Source organism: Rhagoletis pomonella, unplaced genomic scaffold (assembly GCF_013731165.1).
Source record: "Rhagoletis pomonella isolate Grant_MI unplaced genomic scaffold, Rhpom_1.0 Rhpom_scaffold_00011, whole genome shotgun sequence".
Taxonomy (NCBI): Eukaryota; Metazoa; Arthropoda; class Insecta; order Diptera; family Tephritidae; genus Rhagoletis; species Rhagoletis pomonella.
Window position 1 is genome coordinate 28,742,316 of NW_023458565.1, and position 21,162 is coordinate 28,763,477.

The window sequence follows — 21,162 nt, forward strand, 5'->3', positions numbered from 1 at the left end:
CTGACATCCATATTGTTATATTTAATTTGATTTATTGATTACATCAAAATTGTTTTTTAAATGGCTGGCAACCCCTTTAAAACTATTTGCGAAATAAATCTTTCTTATATAGTATGACTCTTTCGATTCACATCTGCAACTTTTAACGAAATTTAATTTAATTTTTGAAAAGTTCGCAATCCTTTTCAATAATAGTTCCTCATTATATTACAATACTTTATTTAACTCGTTAAAAGGTGAATTTGACTATTAAACAGGTTGAACCCTCTTTGAAATATTTCTAAAACAATGAAATCAAAAGTGAACTAGAATTTTTGCATTTTATTATAAAATGTCTCAAATTTTTTATTTTATTTTATAAAGTAAGGCTTTCTTAAATTTCTTTTTATTTGACATACACATTGTTTTATATATGTATCGTTTAACCTATTGATTAAATTAAAATTGTCTTTTAAAGGGATGGCCACTCCCTTTAATATATATTCGAAATATATCTTTATTTTACTTTACTTCTTTCGATTGACATGCATATTGAAGTATTTTATTCAACTTAATGACCAAATTAAATTTATATGTATTTTAAAAAGGTGGCATTCCTCTACAAAAAATAACTAATTTTAAATCCACCTATGTCTTTTGACATCCATATTGTATTTAGTAGTTTAGTTAACTTATTAAGAAATTTAATTTGACTTTTGGGGGTTGCCACCTATCCTCTTTAAAATATTTTTCAAATAATTTATACTTAACCTCTGTTGTTTGGTACCCATATTTTAATTATTTATTTAATTTTTTATAAAATTGATTTTGTCTATTCAAACAGGTGACAAATAAAAATATTTTCGAAATAAAATTTTTTTAAATTACTTTCGTTTGGCAACCATATAGTAAAAATTTGGTTGAACTTTTAATCTAAAATGCACTTTACTTTTTACAGCAGGTGGCAACGCTCTTTAAAAATTTTAAAAATCATCCTATAAATTAAATCCAAATCATCGGCTCTCTGTGCGCCACTTTTCAGCAAAATCCATTAAGTCGCGTTAGCGTGAAATCACCCACTTACAAAACTTCACATTTATTTTAGTAGGTTTTTATCTTATTTTATAATTTTTTTCCCCTGCATTAAATGCTTTTAAAATAACTAAATTCTTAACAAAATTTCGTAATAAAAAATTCACAAAAATTTTACATAATTTTTATTTTTCTACATTTATTTATACAAAAACTTTCTTCAATTAGTCAAGTCTTAACGCTTCCATTATTTAATCGATTCAAGTGCAATTTCTCTTATCGGCATATATCAAGTGACTATTTATTTGCTGGCCAAATACTTTTACTCTTTTCTGTTTAGATACATATCTACATATATGTATATACGATTCCAGCTCACATGTGAATGGACATTTGGCAAATAGCGTTTCGCGCCTGCACTGAAAATCATTTGGCATTGATGGGGAAGTGTGTCGAGTGACCCGCATATGGCGGTGCAGCAATCAATGCAACAAAAACAATGCGTACTAAAAACTCAAATGAATTGCTTACGCGCTCACAATCGCATTCAATTGTGGGAGCTTGCAATTGCTGCCAGCTCTTGGACGGCCGACGACTTACCACCGCACGGCGGCGGCTATTTACTCAACGGGGGATTAAATTGCAAATCAACAGCACTGCCAAAAAAAAACAAAAACAAAAACAAGAACACTTAGTGGCATACATACATATAAAAACACTAAAAAAAAAACTTAAAAAAATAAAAAGGATTTTGCCCAACCAGAGCATTGTTGCAGGTGCGCGCACCGCAAAATTGCGTGGGCTACACGCTCACATTTTTTTAATTACTACAGCTTGTTTAGCGGCAGCTATCGGAAACGATCGATTGCTGTGCCACGATGAATGAAAAGCGTGCAGTTTAATATGATCGTAATTGTGTGTGTGTATGTATGCATATTTGCATGCATGTATGTATGTATGTACGTATGTACATATGTATGTTCCTCCATCTGCAGCCAAACACTTTTATTACTTTTATATGCAGAGGTACATAAATATTTGCTCTAAATACCACAGAAGCAAACATATGCACACAAATCCATATGCTTTGCAACTCCCGCAACACTCGAACAAATACACGTATGTACACGTTCATGCATGCGTTTATGTAGCTATCGTTGTGCCTTTGAAAAATGCAAGTATTTATTTTTTTTTTTTGTTAAATAAGTTCAACCAGTTTGACATTTTTTAGTCTGCCCACTGAAATTAACTTTGAAAATTCACACATGCCACACCGCGGCATGCAACACTCAACATCAACTAACTGTCTTGCCTTGTGGCAGCGCACATTTGTTGCATGTCGCCGTGTCGCCACATTGTCGTTGCAGGTGGTGCTGCTGTGGCGATTTTCCACAGACAAAGTAATGCAGTTAGCAACAATTGTGTATATGTATATACAGTGGCGGATTTGTCGTACAGGCAACATAGGCTGAAGCCTAGGGCGGCAGAATTAAGGGGCGGCAAAATTTAAGACAGCTAAATTAAAAGAAAAAAATTTATTTGGATTCAGCTGCACTTGAAACTGTGTTTGTGTCTGTAAAATATTATTTATGATTCATCTCATTCAATACAATTCAAAATTAGAATTACGCTGCGAATTTTTCCTTAGTATAGCAGTCGTTGAAATTTCCATTTAACTTTCATTCACGCGGCTGCGCGTGACGCAAAGAAACAGCCGACACGCTGCCCCGAGAACGAGAATCATCTAAAAGGTTACCACACTTGACAACACTGCCGAAAAACGAGCGTGCATTTTCGAGAAAATTCTTGATTCCAAGCCCACCAGTTTTTCATAAGTGTATCATAACGTGAATAATCTGAAGGTCAGCTTCCGTCGTATGTCAAATTAGGCAGTGTATCTGTGTATGGTCTTCTGTTTGTCTGGCGCGAGGTCAAAAAATCTTCCGGATGAGCGATTTTATTTTGTATACTCGCATAGCGCTACTTCAATGTCCTGATAATTGGATTCTACTTGTCCAAACCTCTAAAGCATTTCAGTGCAGAATACATCGTGTTTTACAGATGCATGTACCCGTTACTTTACACAGAGACTATTGCAGCATTAGTAGCAATTGAAGAAGACCCACATGAAAAAGCAATTAGAACTAGAACTTTTGGAGACTGCATTTATGCAAGGTTTATGGAGCTTCTTATTGACATCATTCAATGCAGTCAGCAAGAAATTGCAAAATGTGAATACGACTATTTCTGAAGTGATCTCTTTGTTCAACGGACTCATTAAAGTTGTGACTGACACTCGCGAAGAATTCGATCAATATGAAGAGAAAGCTCTCTCTATTTCTACAATTCAGGAATACAAAACACTCAGGCAGCGTCGAAGGAATCAGAATCTACAACCTGGTGAAAATAGGGACAATAGTATCCAATTGAGTGGCCGAGACAACTTTCGTGTCAACACATTCAACGTTATCTTGGACCGTACTTTGACAGAATTGACACGGAGACGTGAGGCGTATCAAAAAATCTATTCGAAATTTTCTCTCATCACTGATATGAAACATCTGAGCAACGAAGAATTACGTGAAAAATCCATCATATTGAGCCAATACTACACCCAAGATCTTGAGGAAAATTTGGGAAATGAAATGGTCTTTTTCAAGGCATACTGCACCGAAAAGAAGATTTTAAATTATTCTCCTCTGGAACTGTTGAAAATGCTGAGACAGGATAATCTGCAGATCTCTTACCCTAATGTTGAAATTGCGTTGCGGATGTTTGTTTCAATTCCTATTTCCAATTGTAGCGCAGGAAGATCGTTTTCTGTTTTAAAACGCGTGAAAAACTATCTCAGATCTTCATTGAGCGAAAACAAACTGAATGCTCTTTCGTTGCTGACTATAGAGTCAGATTTGTTTCTATCTATCGATTGTGAAGATATTATCCGCGAATTCGCAGCTGAAAAATCAAGACGTAAAGAACTGTGAAAAAGAAGTGTTTGAAAGAGGGTTTTTGTTGAATACCTTATCCATGCTGATGTCGAATTTGTTAATGCCGTTATATATTTCATTATTAACGAACTATATTGTAATAAAGCACTGACAATAACAATCATATTTGATATATATATATATTTTTTTTTTTTCGTGAAAAAAAGGGCGGCAAGTTATGAATTGCCTAGGGGCGGCAAATATTTAAATCCGCCACTGTGTATATAATATACCTGTGTGTGTGTGGGTGTGTGAATGCAGATCTACATACATCTCGAATGTGTTAAATGAATTAATGTACCTTGACACCTACACATGCCGCGAGCCAAATATGTGGTCACAAAAAAACAAAAAGGAAAGCGAAACAGAAACAGAAACACAGTAGGTATTCAAATGAAAAAAATTGCTTTGGTAATTCAGAAATTATTATGCAAAGCATACAATCAAATTGCAGTCATTTATCTACCGTAAAATTGCCAATAATAAAAACAATAATGCGCATATTGTCAGTATTTACATCCAATTGAACAATAACAATAATAAGATTTAAATTTTTTTACCAATGCAATGCGGCAAAAAAAAGAAAACGAGTAAACGTGCACCGAGTTGTGATAAGCACAACTTTTGCTTGACACAAAAAAAAAAAATTAAAAATTAGGAAAAAATAAACATAAAGCATTTACGCGGCATTAACTGAGAAATTTACGGATAAGTTAGCATTTAATTTTAGATTGTATCAAGCCGAATTATTCTTAACCATGGTAGTTTATTGATATTAGAGGTTTACACAGCAAAACACAGAGAGTCGCAGCTGTATAAAACGAAGTCCTTTGTACCATAAGGAAATGAAGAAGAGACCTGAGATGGCCATGTGTGATGTGTAGCCATAGGAAAGCTTGGCATCGCTTTGTTCTGGGTATATGTGAGGCTAGCGAATAGCATTAGAGTATTTACCGCAACCCAGTATAAGATAGTTTAAAAAAGCAAGATGGAGCTATACGCTTAGTAATTCAGTCAACGTATATTTCACTCTTAAGCTGGGTTCTGAGCCAGAAGAACGAAAATGGTAACGAGAGAGCGGGTGAATTGGCTAAGGCAGGAGCTTTTTTAAAATATTGACACTGAATTAAAGAAATGCGCTCAGAAGCGGCTTAGGAATAAGATTCAAGTATGCAGAGGAAGAACGAGATAAGAGAAAATATTAAAACAAAAAAAAAAAAACTAAAGATAAAGACTGAGCGGAAGGTAAATTTACCGCCCTATTCCCACAACACTGACAAAATTCATCATATGACTATTGTCACAATTATTGTGCCTAAAATACAATATAAACATTGTTTCGCCGTTGTCACTTACTCAGTAGGTCATAACAATAAAACTGACAATTGTCATACGACAGCTTAAAATAAATTTGCGGCATAGTATTAGGCGCAGTAGTAAAGGCAATAGTCAGCCGGTGAGTTTTGTCAGTGGTGTGGGAATAGGGCGGTTAATTTAAATACTAAATATAACGACGTTGCAGATGAAGAAAAAAATGAATGTAAAGGTCAGGATAAATATAACGAAGAAAATAAAGTGAAAAGAAAAACGTAAAGATAAATTTTAATATAAAATGTAATGTTATGCTATGCTGTGTTATGTTTTAATGTTATGCTGTTCAACTAACCACTACTTAATTCAAATCACCTCAACTACGCTCATCTCACCTCAACTAACCTCACGTCCACCACACTCATTCCACCTCAACTGATCTCAATTCATCCCAACTCAATTCACCTCACCTCACTTCAACTCACCTAAACTCGCCCATCTAATGTTATCTCATCTTAACTTATCTCATCTCAGCATAACTCATTCTAGCCCACTTTTACTTATCTAAACTTATCTCACCTGAACTCACTTCACTTCACTTCACTTCACTTTAACTCAACTCAACTCAGCTCAGCCCACCTTAACTCCGCTTAATTTTAGTGGGTAAATTTCAAACCGCTGGACGTACACTAGTTTAATTTAATGCACCAAGATTAAGATTGAGGTTAAGGTGAGGATGATTATGAAGGCACGAGAATGAAGGTAAAGAAGAAGATGAAGATGGAGGAAAAGATGGGGATAAAGGTAAAGATAGAGATAAAGATAAAGACTAGGATAAGTATAAATATAAAGAGAAGTACAAAGATAGAGACAAAGATAAATATAGTGGTGAAGATGAAAATAAAGACTATGATAAAGATAAAAATTATAATGAATATAAAGATACAGATAAAAACAACGATAAAGTTAAAGATAAAGATAACGACAAAGATATAGAAAACGATCAGGATAAGGTTAAAGGTAAAGATAAATACAAAGATAGAGACAGAAATAGAAAGATCTTTTGTGTCTCTTCAAGAGAAGGTCCCTAACCCAGTGTGGCCAAGAAACCTTCATATTCCGTAATGAATCCCAAAATGACCTTGATAGGCGAATTCTTTATAACAAAAGGTTCGATTATTGAAGCTTTAAAATGGACCAATCATTGTATGACCAAAGGCGGACAGTGACAGAGAATATATGTACTCTGAAGTTTCATCATATTTGAATAAATGAAAAAGAAACTTTTCGTTTATTAAAATTTTTAGAATCAGTTTGCAGCTCTCAAGAAACAAATGCTCGTATATTTTTTCTTCTAGACAATTTACAGAACTTTTTTGACATACATATGTATGGTAAGTTTATGTAAATGAAGCAGTTCGCACACCGTCTTCAGAAGAGGCACAACTCAAAATTTGACATTTTTGAAATTATGCTCTTAAAATGTACACAGAGCTTTTATTTGCCATTCAGCAAAATCTGAGCAAATTTTATATTAAAACTTTGTTAAAAAGCCTAAGGTAAAGTCTCCCTTGCCCATATGATTATCATACGCTAAGAAATAGTTTTTCGCATTTTCTGGCAAACGTGTAATTTTGAGTTGTGTCCCTTTTGAAGACATTTTACACACATTCACTCAGTCGGCCAGAATGAAATGTGAAACAAAGTTGTTTCAATACACACATGCAAATATGTATTTCGTTTTGAACATTTTTTGACAAATTGCTACATTTATCGTATCGTGATTTTACCAACGCCTCCACCTATCCACCTATACCACCGGGGTTTGCCAACAACAATACATTTGCCCATCGATATTTACGATATTTCGTTCGTTCGATTGTCGGCAATGCGATCAGCAACTGTCTGTGCCACCACATCGTTCCCTCCGTACGCCGCTCATCGCACACACCACCCAATCTGGCAAAGGCAGCCAGCTTGCCTTGTACTGGTGCGCGCAAGTGCAATAGCCACTGTTTGTGGCATGTCATTTGCATATGCAGTTAGCTGTCGCACAATAGTCATCGTTCGCCCGTTTAGTGGTTTTGCGGTCGTTTCGCGCAGATAAATGCAATTTTTTTTTTTATGATATTCAATACATTTTTTACTATTTAAGTTATGGCATAGTTTAGTAATTGTAAACCACTTTTAATGTTTGTATGTAGTAGTGTTATGCATTTTTGTGAATTTATGTGTCCGCGAGCGCGCGCGTGCGTGTGTGTGTGTGTTTTAAAAAGCGAAATTAATCTAGCGTGTGGGCGGAATTAGTGGTGATTTCGTTAGTTGCAGGCGTAGCGGTTTCCGTCGTAAATCGCCAAATCGTTCAAGTTTCGGTTTTTCTCAAGAATTTTTGTTGTTTTGTGGCTATTAAATTCGTGTCGGCATTTGTGATTTCTGCCAGTTTTACGACGGCAATACTCGATTTCTGAGTGGCACAAGGCTGAGTTTATATGGCTAAACCACTTTTGCCAAAAATTTTGCTTATATATATTTCCATCTTAAATTTTTTAGGCAGTTAAAAAATAGCAAGAAACCTCAGCAGTAGAGGACAGAAGAAAGCAGATGCTCTAGCGTTTACTCTGCTGTTCAGAAGGTACATTTATGAAAAAAAATCTTCCCCGAGACCAAATCTTGTAACCAGCGACCATAGTTTGGTTTATAAAATAATAAATAATCCTTTCTGTTCAATTTAATGATCGCTGAATTCCGTTAGGCCCAGCAAGAAGGCCAAACACACACCTCTGAAGATATTGCTGAGAGAACGGCCACTTGAAGTAGCTCCGAGAAGCAGGCACTTCAGTAGGCTTTGAAATATCCAGTGCGCAGCCATTTCAGGTTAGCTCAGCTCCGGTGATATGCGTGTCAGTTGAAAAAAAAATGAGGATCCCTAAATCATCTTCAATATCGCGGCCTAGAGTCCTATAGATCTCAAGACATTGCAGACCGAAGATCAAACTTACGAAGCAGATGGCTGATATCAGAATCTAAAGCTCATGACTAAAAAAATGTTTGGTCATACGAGAAACCAGATTAGTTTTGTTTAAGAAACACCTAAAGATTCCAAGCAAGCTCTTCTCAAATGGCTCTTTACAAAGCGTTTAACAAGAATATTGGCGTTCTTATATTTTTGGCTTAGATCACTTTCCCTTGCAGTTTCCGTCTCCAACCAACGAAGCGCTTGTTGGCGTCGGGGTTATATCAAATGAGTGAGCCAAGATGACTGAACTTCAGATACTCGAAGAATGTTTAGCTAAGACGAAAGTGTTGAGGTGACTTACCCAACCGCGTATAGTAATTTTGGACAGTGACCTGACGGAAATAGTGAGCCCAAATGGCTCCTAAAGAACACTAAAGTAGTCCGATGAAGAGCGACTGAAAAAGATAGCTTAACTTATCCTTCCGTCATGGCTGAAATTAGTCATTGACATTAGACAAGTAAGTAGTAATCGCTGCAGCCAAGTGCGCGCCGAAGCTTAGGTCTATTAGCAGGATGTGAATAAGTGGCAGGGACCACTATAGACAGAGCCCACCCTAAAGTACGGGAGCTGTAATTATCAAATCACCGAAGATCACTTTGACCACAACCCGATTTTTAAAGACATTGGACACTCGTCTTCTTTCAGATACTGCAGATTACTGCTGTGTATTCCAGGCTGAGATAACTATGAGAAATTGACATGACGACAAAACTTGCCATTGTTGTGGTCAGCAAATGTGCGATCAAGATCCTTACAATCTTTTCTATATCATATATTTAGTTATTCAGCATTGTCTCTCGGGTGTAACAGGGCTTTTGATTATATGGCTGCTAGGTTCGAAGCCCGACATAATGATTTCTAAAGAAGGTGTAGAGATGAGAAAGAGTTACAATCCATTCAATACTTATTTTTCGAGCGCCAAGAGCTGCGGAGAAAGCGGCTCAAAATCCTGGGTAAATACTTCTGTGATGAAAATATAACCAACTCAGGAAAAAATCCATTAGAGGGTCTACTAGGATTCACCTGAAAAAGGCATCGAGTACCTCCAGAAAGAAAATGGGTATGTCAGCTATTCCTTCTGGTACCTTGCGTAGATTTGGAGTTGAATCAAAAAATGGTTAATGGTATTTTTATCAGATCAAAAATCATGGGGAGTATTCTGTAAAGGAACTTATCTGTATTGTATAATTTAACCTGCGATGCCCGGCAGAGATGGCAGTATTGCTCGTTCCTTAAGGGCAGAACAAAGTGGTGCAGCTTCTCGCCACGGAACTCTGCAAATATGCGCTAAGCTCTTGGATATTAGCTTTTTATACACATGGGTCAATACATGGCAAACCGACCAGTGGTTGAAATCGATCATTTTCGATTTCGATGAATTTTGGTAAGAACTTTTCGCTTATCATATAACGAAGTTTTTCAAAAGGAAATAATATTTTTTCTAAAGTTCAAAATTTTGAAAATGATATTTTTTAAATTTACCTACATATATCTAAAAAATTATTGTAGTTACAAAAACGGTTGTGGTCTCATTTTGATGGTGATATTTGGGACTATATGAAGAATATATATATTGAAAAAATCAATAACTAAGAGAACAATTTAAGAAATCGTAAAAGCAAAAATTTATATAAATTTTTGGCTAATATTTTTCCTCCGACTGATCCTCAAAGATACCGAATTTCTCAGTTTTTTTAAGTGATCCGTTTTTAAGTTGTATTGTTTTGCAAACTCCAAATTAAAAATAAATTTAAATTAAATAAAGAAGTTTTAACATAACTTTATTTAGAGTTTGGAATTTTTTTTTTCAAAATTCCAAAAATTGATATCTTAAAAAACACGTTCTTGAAAATTTCAGTATTTTGTAAGATAAGAGGTATTGTATAGAAAAAATTAGCCAACATTTTTTATGTTTTTTGCTATTATGATTTTATTCTAAATTTAATTTCGAAATTTTTATTTTTTTTCTTATTTTTAAATTGATTTTATAGATACTGATACTCAAGGGTTTTTTTAAGATATCAGTTTTTAACCTTTAAATTTTATGTTGCAAACTCTAAGTGGAAATAAAATAAAAATTGTTTCGCATCAATTTATTTAGAGTTTGCAAAAAATTACAAAAATCAATTTCTTAAAAATTCCTTGAAAATTTCAGTATTTTATAAAATAGTAAGCATTGTATCGAAAAATTGAGGCAGCATTTTTGTATCCGTTTTTGCTTTTACGATTTTTTAATTTAGAAATTCTGTAAATTTTTAAAATTATTCAAAATAAAAACTTGCAAAATGTCGGAAATTGTGAAATTCATAATGAAATTTTTTTTAATTTTTTTCATTGGCAGAACTGAATTATATGAAAAAAGAAAAATTCTAACAAAATTTAACCAAATAAAAATGGTCGATTCCAACCTTTGGTCGATGTGAGAAGGATTGACCCATATACATACATACATTCACATGTTAATGTCTAAATAAATATACAGCCTCTACAGGGCCAATGCGGTTATTCAGAGCCTTTTAATCTTTACCGTCGAGCTAAGAAACCTAATTATTATATAATCAATGTGAATTAAAAATCTTGCACCTGCCTGAAATCGTGCACGACACTACATGCAATCTGGCAAATTAATAGCAAAAACATGTCTAAATATTATTTGCTTAAGCACATACTTACTTTCGTAAAACAAATATCAAAAGTATAAGGCACATGTACATATAATAAATTACGTTAGCCTGTTTGCCGATTCTATCGGGCGCAGTAGCAACGCCTTGCCACTTATCGCAAATAAAAAGTAAAATTAAAATTTTTTTTTTTAACTAAATTGACTTAAAGTGGCGCGTGTCTCTTGTAAGATATTACATATATACACATTTATACATACGTGGATACCATACATATGTACGATTCTGTGCTATAAACAATAAATTTCATAGCACAGTGGTGCCAAACTGCAGTGCACTAGTCCAAAATAATTCGGAGCAAGGCATATGAAACAGGCGGTAGCATTTGAGCAAAAGCAAAATTTACGTGTATTTTGATGTTGCTTCTGGTCCCTTAAGTGTCAACAAATATTCTGCTTTTTCATATGTTCAATATGGTTTAGTCCAAGCCAGAATTTTTCAGCCGTTTGATCTTTTTTGTTTTAAATACATTTTTAATGAAAGCTTGGAATAGATTTTTCTAGCCCAATTTTTATTTTTTTTATATAAACATACATAATACATATATAATAAAAACTACTTTAAAATAGTTTTAGGCTTCAACCAAGGCGAAAAATATGTAAAATTGTTTGAATTTATAAAATTTTTTTCGCAAAAATTTCAAATTTATATTCCGAAATTTTTAGAAAAAATTTAGATATGCAGTTTTATAGCGCACTCAATTTTAGGGTATTTTGTTGTTGCTTCTTGTTTCCTAAGTTTAAAAAAATAGTCTGCTTTTTTAAATATCGTAGCATCTGAGCAAAAGCAACATTGCAGCATTTTGACGTTGCTTCTGGTCCCTTAAGTGTCAAAAAATATTCTGCTTTTTCATATATTCCATATGGTTTGGTCCAAAGACAGAATTTTTCAACTGATTTGATCTTTTTTGTTTTTATTTAATTAATTTTGAATGAAAGCTTAGAATAGATTTGTCTAGCCCAATTTTTAAATTTTTTATTTTTTTATATAAAATTTTTTAGTGCAAATAAACGTTACATAATAAAAATTAAAGAATTTTCACAAAAATTTCAAATTTATATTCCGAATTTTTTAGAAAAATTTTAGATATGCAGTTTTATAGCGCATTTAATTTTAATGTAATTGTTTGAATTATAAAAAATTTGTCACAAAAATTTCAAATTTATATTTCGAAATTTTTAGAAAAATTTTAGATTTGCACTTTGACCATTTTAGTGCAAGTTTCAAGTTAGTGGAAAGTTTAAATAATTTTGTTGCTGACATTTCGAGAACTTTTCATGCATTTGGAATAAAATACCTCTAGCATCAAATCCGTTGAAAAATTATGGTTCTGGACTATTTTTGAACAGTAAATTCCAGTTTGTCACCACTGTGCGGCGGCAGCAACAAGTGCAACAAATAGAGTTAAATCACAAATTCAAAAGGAAAATCTATGTATGTAAGTCTATGGATGTATGTCTTACAGCCCATAGATAAATGTATGCATATATGTATGTGTGTAAGTGTATTTTTGCAAAAGATTTGCTTCCATGCATACATACATACTTATATATAACTAAGCGCAACGAATTAATTTGTTCGCTTTGGGCATTTAATTGAATATTGGAAAATTAAAGTTGTTAAAAGCTGTCTGGCGTTTGTGTACAAAACATCAAATAAGTTACAAGTTTGTAAGAGAGAAAAAAAATTAAAGCAAAAACAAATTTCCACTTAGGCACACACACACAGCCACTCACACCCCATCACCTTTGTGCCATTGCGGTTTGTGCGGCATTCGCGGCAAAAGCCAACAATCGATACGAATATCACAACAACGAGAAGTTACGCTCATAACAGCAATAACAATAATAATAATAGTGTTTGCAAAATGATAATAATAATATTGATAATTGTAAATACAACGTTGCCGCATTGTGCCAAAATAAATATGCGGCGTAAAAGAAGAAGAAAAAAGAAAAGAAAATGCAAACACCAAGCAAACGCCACCCTCCACGGGCATTAAGTGCATAACAAAATCAAAATAACTGCCACAACGCTGCAACGTGCTGCTGCTGCTCGCTTTATTGTAATGTTAAAAATAACATCAGCGATATCAGCGCTAGAAATTTGTTTAACAACCCAAACTAACCGTGGCAACTGAATTGTTTGCATTTAATCATTTCAGTCATATTTACACAGGCGCGTTTAGACGGCGAGTGAGTAGGGTTGTCATGTGGAGCGATTTGATTTTAGTTTTTTTTTGGATTACATACATACATACATACATGAATTGTAGACTACTTTACATGCTGAGTGTTTTCAGAAATGAAAAAATGTATGTGCATACATACTTACATACATAATATTTTGCATGGAAAAGATCGAGAGGAATTTGAAAGCATCAGTCTTCGAAACAATTTTGAAACGTAGTTATCTTGCATTGTAGTTATTTTGTAATCGGTTTCTTCCGGAATTAAATTCCAGAAACTGTTAAACGATTTTTTTGTAGCCGGAAATTGAGGACACGAACTTGGACGATCTTTGGCTTCCGCAGGATGGCGCACCATGCACCATTTATGTTCATCAAAAGTATTTAATACGATTTTGCAGTGTGCAGTTTTATAGCCCATTAAATTTTAGTATAACAAAGTACAAGTTTAAAGTACCTAGGACTAACCGTTGATTTTTGGCATGAAGAACCTTCCACAAAAAAAAAAATTGCCAAAAATCAACGGTAAGTCCTAGCTACTTCACGTTAGCTCTTTGTTAAATTAAAATTGAATCTGCTACAAAACTACGTACTCAGAATGTTTCTAAAGGAAAAGGAAAAAATTTTTATGAGACTTTGTCGAATTTTGCTAATTTTTGTGGCAATAAATAATATACCGGAAAATTTAATTGTTCATTTTTTGAGGTAAAAAAAAAACAGAACCATCGGAACCAAAATTTATATGTGATACCCTCGACTTTAGCAGTATCGATTTTGGGAAGTAAATGAAAAAAAAAATGTTTTTAATTTTTTGAGTCTCTATAGAGGAATCTGAACTTAATAGTCTCCAATCGGGAACAAAATTTATACGCGATATCTGTAACCGCAGGTAATACTGAGGGGCTGAAACTGACAAAAACCGTTTATTTGATTTTTTAAGGACCACCTTAATGTGCATATGTATATTCGTCAGTTCAAAAAATGTTGCCCTGGATTTTATATAACGTTAGGCTTAGTACAAAGATTATTTAGATGAAGTCAGACCTAAGAGAGATTCGTGTTAACTGAATTTAAAAGTGAATTTGGGTATATTGTAGTTCAATTTAGAATTGATTCCGGGTGTAGGGAGTCCATGTGCTCTTCTCTTCGTCATATAAATATGTCCCAAGCGTTTCTAACTTCTGCGTGAAATGGCCTTGTACTCCAAGAGAAGGTGCAATGGTGTCCTTTGGCGGAGTAAAAAAAAGCGACATAGATTGTCTGAGCATTCCCTTTATCCTTCTGGCACCCACGGCAAGGAAGCGCTCAGTTCCTATCGGTGTAGGGGCAGTAGCCAGTCAGGCTAGCTGATCGGCGTCTTCATATCTTTCGGCTCACCAAATGAGGATTTCACCTTGAAGTATGCGAGAGCCATAAGTGCCGACTGACAATAACTTATTATAAGTATCTTCTCACTTCGATAATTTTCGTTGAAGGTAAATCTTTGCACATAGACTAATGGCGTAACCATCCGCTTGAAAGGTGGGCACTGATAGCTTTAGTCTAGGGCCATAAACGCCTGCTTCAATACACTCAGCGGTCTTAGAGCCATCTGCGTACGACCGTAGAGTATCCAGGGTCACCCTCCAAGATGACCGCATACATTTCCTGCAAATTGTAGAACGCATTGCAGATTTTTCGATGGACCATTTTCTCGAAAGCCCGAACAGTCTTGGCGTGCTCGCTTCGAAACAATTGACTGTATTCGCAAATAGATATATGTATGTACGTGCATAGTCCTCTGCAATCTCCTAATATGCAGTGCCTGCCTATTAATTTGGGAACCAATGTAATAAAGTGAAACAATGAAGAGCTGCAAGCATTATTAGCCTCAGCCAAAAATATTTTCCTTGATTGCATGTCAAAGAATAGATTTTTACACAACAAACGTGCGTAAAACCTAAGTCAAGGATAAAAGGGAAAAAATTTGCCACTGGAAATTAGAAAACTCTTTATAATTTATGATCCACAATATGAAGCAATTGGTAACCCTACAACTAACAACAATTGCCATTGCATTGCGCCGCCACAAAAATTCATCGATACTATTCCATAAAAAATTGCCAATCGTTGTTTTTTTCGCCAAATTGTTGTGGGTATATGCGTTTGCAATCGCAGTTGCTTTTTCATTCGCTTTTACTGCAACTGCATTTACGGTTACTGCTGCTATTATTGTTTTTGTTGTTATTATTTTCTTTTTTCTTTTTTGTTATATTTATTTACCGCTGCATTGTGGCAGTGTTGCACAGATTTATTGACTGTTAATAAAATTAATGCGCTGATTTGATGCTCTGCAGCAGTTTTATGAGCTTTTCGTGCCGGCCACACAACAAACACAGCGTTTCGGGCAATATTAAATGGATATGTAAGCGATGTGCACAAGGCTTAGCAGATAGCGGCGGATACGTAAGGTACAACTAAATACATATGTATGTGTCTTTAAGTAGTGGTAAGGTGGTAAAGGGAGGTATGGCGAAGTCATTACGCTGATGTTTGTTGCCCATGGTGGTGGTTGTGGCGGTGGCGATGGCGATGGCGGTATTGTTGATGGCGTTGCAATCGCGAGATGCGCGTCCGCCGATACGTTCACGAAATGACTATGCAATATGCGCTGAGGCGATTTATGTATTTGTTGTTGCAATATGAAAACAAATACGTAAGCAAAAAATGGGCGTTGAAAATATGAAAAAAAAATAAATAAAATTAAAAAGGATTATAAAATTATGATAACAATTATTGTAAGCGCCAGATAATTTAGGCAAGTAAAACGCGTGGCGGCGGCGGAAAAGGAGTGAAAGAAGCGCTGCTCTTCGTGGTAGGCGTTGAAGCTGCACGTTGCGCTAAGTGAGAAGCGGATGTTAGCTGCTGCGGAAATGGAAACTATGAATGAAGAAAGCTTTATTCATGTTTTCTTTTTAATTATTTGTTTACTCGTTTTTACGTTTATTTACTTTTTTGTTGCTACAGCTTGGTTTTAACTTTTCTTAATTTCTGTTGGGGTTTCTTCAATATTTTGATTATCTGATGCTTAAACGAGAAACGGTTTTCCTTTCACTTAGTAATGACGAAATCGTAGGTGAGTGTGTTTGTTGCACTTTTGCAAGGTGCGTGTTATTGAGTGATTCTCATAGCATTTTTTTTTACTATCTTGACGACTTCTCTTGACTGAGCGTTAACGATGTGCTGCTATTAATTGTTCACTTTGTTAAGGGACGTCTATTTTTTTAGCTGTTGCTGTGCACAAATTTCTATATTTAAGCAATTCGAATGTCTTTTAGCCTAGGAAGTGCAGAGGTCGCGGAACGGAAACAGATAGTCGTATGCATGTATGTATACATATAGTATATGTAAATATGTATAGCGGAAGTGAGTTTGTCCGCTTGCAAGTTAAGGATGTTAGTGAATGGGTGGGAAAATGACTGAGACTATGAGTATAAATATGAACAAGAGCATGTCTACCAGTATGAGTAAATAGTAGTAGGGATAATGAAGATGAGGAATATACATACACATCAAGAATGATAGAATACTTTCTCAATCGTGCATACACATTAAAAAAATTGTGCGTATGTAATAATAGAACAAGAAGATGAAATGGGTATGAATATGAGCATGAATATGAGTATATGCATGCGACTATGAAGATGATTATGAGATTGAGTATAAATATGCGTATGAGTGGGAGTATGAGTATCAATATGAAGACAAATATTAACTAAATATGGTTGTGCATATGAATACGAGTTTGAGTATGAATATGAATATCAAAATAATTAGAATTATGAATAGGAAGATGAGTATGAATATGATCATAAATATAAATACAAGGGGTGAGTATGAATATGAATATAAATATGAAAAAGAATATGAATACGGGTATAAATATAAATAGCTATGAACACGAGTGTGAATATGAATGGATACAAGACATAGAAATTTGAATAATAATATGAGACTGACTAAGTTAAGTATGAATATGAATGCAAATATGAATGGGAGTATGATTATGAATATGAAAACTAGTTTGAAAATTAGTATGTAGTTCTGAATAAAATATGCGAATATAAATTTGAGTCTAAATATAAATATGAGTATGGATATGAATATGAGTATGAATATGAGTATGAGTTTGAGTGTGAGTATGAGTATGAAAGGCAAATGAAGGAAGCCTGATTATTAGCGTTGTTGTTGCTGATTATAATGACGAAAACAATATCGAAGTTTTTAAAAGAATGCAAAAAAAAAATTATGTTTGATATCGTTCGTTTGCATCAATAGTGTCAACTCAAAACCAAAACTCCAGAAAAGCGGCTTTTAAGTTTTAAATTCACATATACTCCCATAGTAAAAATAAATATATATTTTGTTCTAGTAAGCTATGACATTTTTACGCAACATAGAAGAAGAGGTAGCGGTAATTTCTGCGTAATTAACTCAATATTTGTATTTTTTGGACTATGAAACTATTGAAGTAACTGTATAAAGTATACATTGAGCATTTTCTTCCACATAAAGTATGCTCGACAATTACTTTTATATGGAGGAAACTGCACCACCCTCAAAAAAAAATTAAAAAAATCAACGCGATTTTCTAGCGTTATTAAATTTGCACTTTAACCTACTGAAAGTTAATAGCCTATAAAACTGAATACCAAGAATTTTTCTAAAAATTTTGCACGAAAATTATAAACATTAAATAGACAAAAGAAAAATAACCAAAAATCACTTAGATTAATCAGCTGATCACAAGTGTACATATATGCTCTGTATGTAAGAAAATTCAATTTAATAAAAATAGTTAGAAAAAAGTTATTTTTGGACTTTTATTTCATTTGAAATAAAATAATCGGTCAACCTGAACTTTTGTTTTTTAGTCCAGTAATAACAGTTAAACTTGGCCAAATATTTTTTTAGGCCGAAATAAATATCCTTTCCTAATAATAAACAAGCCGCTTATAAAAATTAAATAAATTTGTTGTCAAATGAAAGAGTACTGAAAAAACTTTCAAACTGAAATATCTAAACGCGGAATGCCACCAAATGAAAAATATGTCAGTCAAAAATGTAATTTAATTACCATTGAACAAAGCTTGGCTCGGGTATAGGAATTTCTTGTGTATTAAGTTTAATAAATATATGGAAGTAGATGGTAACCTTCGTTTAGATATTTCTGTTTGAAAGCTATTTCAGTTCTCTCTCTTTTGATACCATTTGCTTTTTTATTTTTTGATTGGGATAAGCGGTTTGTTTATTATTAGGGAAGCACTTTTATTTCGGAAAAATATTTGGTCAAGTTTAATTGTTATTACTGGGCTATAAAAATAAAATACCGGATTTTTAAGTTATCATTGGACTTTTTCGCAAAAAGTTAGAAAAATAGAAAGAGTCCAGTGTTCTTGTACAGGAAGTCCTCGGATCAAAGGAACATTGACAATTTTCTTCTATGATAATATCTTTGCCCCGAACTTTTATAACATCGAAAAAAATAATTGTTATTTTCGGTCCCTGCTCACAACGCTGTCAGCTAAAAAACTTTCATTAAAAAAAAAACAAATAAGCTCACACCAACTTACGTTTATTTCGGGCTTAATAAATTACCAACTATAATTTTTTTTGAAATTTTTTTTCAGAAAAGTATTTAGAAATTTGTTTAAAGTTCTTTGACCATTTCTCCCTTGACTCCTATAACCATTTTTTTTATATTTTAATTATATTCGTTAGAAATCGAAAATATTCCCCTCTGAAGAATAGGCGCCACACTAATGCAAACAATCCCACAAATCGTTCAATAACCAATTGACTTCATTTCCGCTTTTCTAAGTATGTACAACATTTGTTTGCTCTTGTTACTCTCTGGTAAAAATTTTTGACATTTTTATTATTGCCACTTTTTGTTGATGTGCTTGCTGGCACTGACTTTTTGATGTTGTTGGTGCTGCTGTTGCTTTTGGGCACTACAATGCCAGCTTGCTTTATTTTCAATGTTTCTTTGCGTTGTTGCTTGTCATTGCTGTAGCAATTTATTCATTTGTCGTCGTTTAATTTCACTAATATTTGTGGCGGTGAATGTCTCTTTTGCAGGCAGCAATCACACAAACAAACGAACTAACAGCGGAAGATGGAGTTTTCTTTACTTGCAGCGGATTTTTTTTTTGGGGCCATTTTCCCCATTTTTATCCGAGTCACAAGCCTTACATAAGTACGTTTCAAAATGTCGTTGTCGCTGCACATTATATAATTTGAATGTCGTACGACGTAATCACCAAGCGCAGTGATGCCCTCTCCACCAACGTACGCTTGTAGCATAAAAATGTAGGTACGCGCTGGCGTATGAGTGACTTTTGAGTGGAGCTTTTAATAAATTATGCTTTGTTAAAACATAAATTCAATTGCAAACATTTTTGTAGTACAATAAATATACATACATACATATATGTTTGTGCGCTGGCATTTAAAAGCCACTAAAAAAGAAAACAAGCAAATGGGTAGACATAAATTATGGCGCGCAGGCAAATTGTGGAGTGTCAAGGAGTTAAGGGTGTAGTATGTACCTAGTAAGTAGTATTTGCGATTGTTTTAAATTTCGTGCGGACAACAAATCTCTTGCAATGGCAATAAAAAGCTTAAATTGCGAAATGGAAAAGCAAAAAAAAAAACATTCGCTTGCGCTTTTAAAATTATATTTTAAATGTTTCTATTTTTTTTTTGGGGGTTTCCTTTAACAGCTTTTTTTTCTGCAAGCCGGCTGGTTCATCTACCTAAGTAACCAAACATTCATATAGCTATATTCAACTCTGCTGTCTATAATGCGATTTTTTTTTCTTTCTGCAGACTTTGCTATAGCCTGCGTACCTGTCTTAATGCTGTCGGCAGTAGACGCCCTTCCTTTTCATTTGCTATGCATCTCTGCATAGAAGGCGTTGCACTCATTGCCTTTGTTTGCGCGCTCAACAGGTGAGCGAGCAGCAGCAACAGCACGCCAGCCGCTTTATCCATTGCCATTGCATCTCGGCGACAAGAGCAAGGTGAAGCATTTATTTGTTAGCCATAAAACAAAGCATGATTGATTGATTGCTTTGGTAATTTTTCAATGATTCGTTTTGCATACGTACTCGTAGTTATTTGCCATTTGGCAATGGAAATGAAAGGAAAAGTGGAAAAGTTGAAAAGTTTTGTTGAAGTGTCACTTTTTTGGTTTGTTTTAAAATTAAAAAAAACAAAAAAATGCAGTAAGGTCAGGAAATATTAAATAACAGTAAATATGTTTAAACTTTTAGTCTTTGCTGGATATAAGAGTACTTTGCTTTTTTGATTTTTCAGACATTTTTTTCATACATTTAGCCGCAGAAATTGAGTGAAATGACTATTTGTTAGTTAACATTTTTTTTATAAATATGTTAGGTTAGGTTAGGAAGGCGCCTACGTCAATGTTCTCTATGAGTGCCAGGAGGAGGAGGAGGAGGCACATCCTTCTAACCAATTTATTCAATTCAATGTCAGTATACCCAGTGTCCTATTCTGATACCAACAAGAGCCCTTAACGCAGATTTTCTCAGCGTCAATAATTCTTCAGTGCAAATATTTTTGGGGTCTGGCTAACATAAGGTTCTTGAGTTCTCACAGTCGTCCCGATTGATCCATAGGTCATTAGTTTCGCCAGTGGTGTATTCTTCAATACCCCTTCGTAGAAAAGAAATCGCTTCGCTAACCTGCATTTCCCAGCCGTGTGTAGCCATCTCATTAGCAATTTTATTTCCTTCGATATTGCTTTGTCCAGGAAACCAGCAGAGAAAGGCTTTGACTTGGCTTAGCGATGCCAGAAATGCACATCATTTTCGAACCACTTTCGCTTTTACTACCTTGGAACACAATTTTTTTAAAGCCGCCTGCCTGTACACGAACAGAGTGACGTTAGTTTTTAGAAACTT

The 21,162-nt window shown here is 34.2% G+C and overlaps 1 protein-coding gene across 1 annotated transcript in view; it reads right to left on the reverse strand.

The window, feature by feature from the left end:
* LOC118746960 overlaps positions 1-21,162 on the reverse strand; it is a 463,693-nt gene that overhangs the window by 68,325 nt on the left and 374,206 nt on the right. The window lies entirely within an intron of this gene.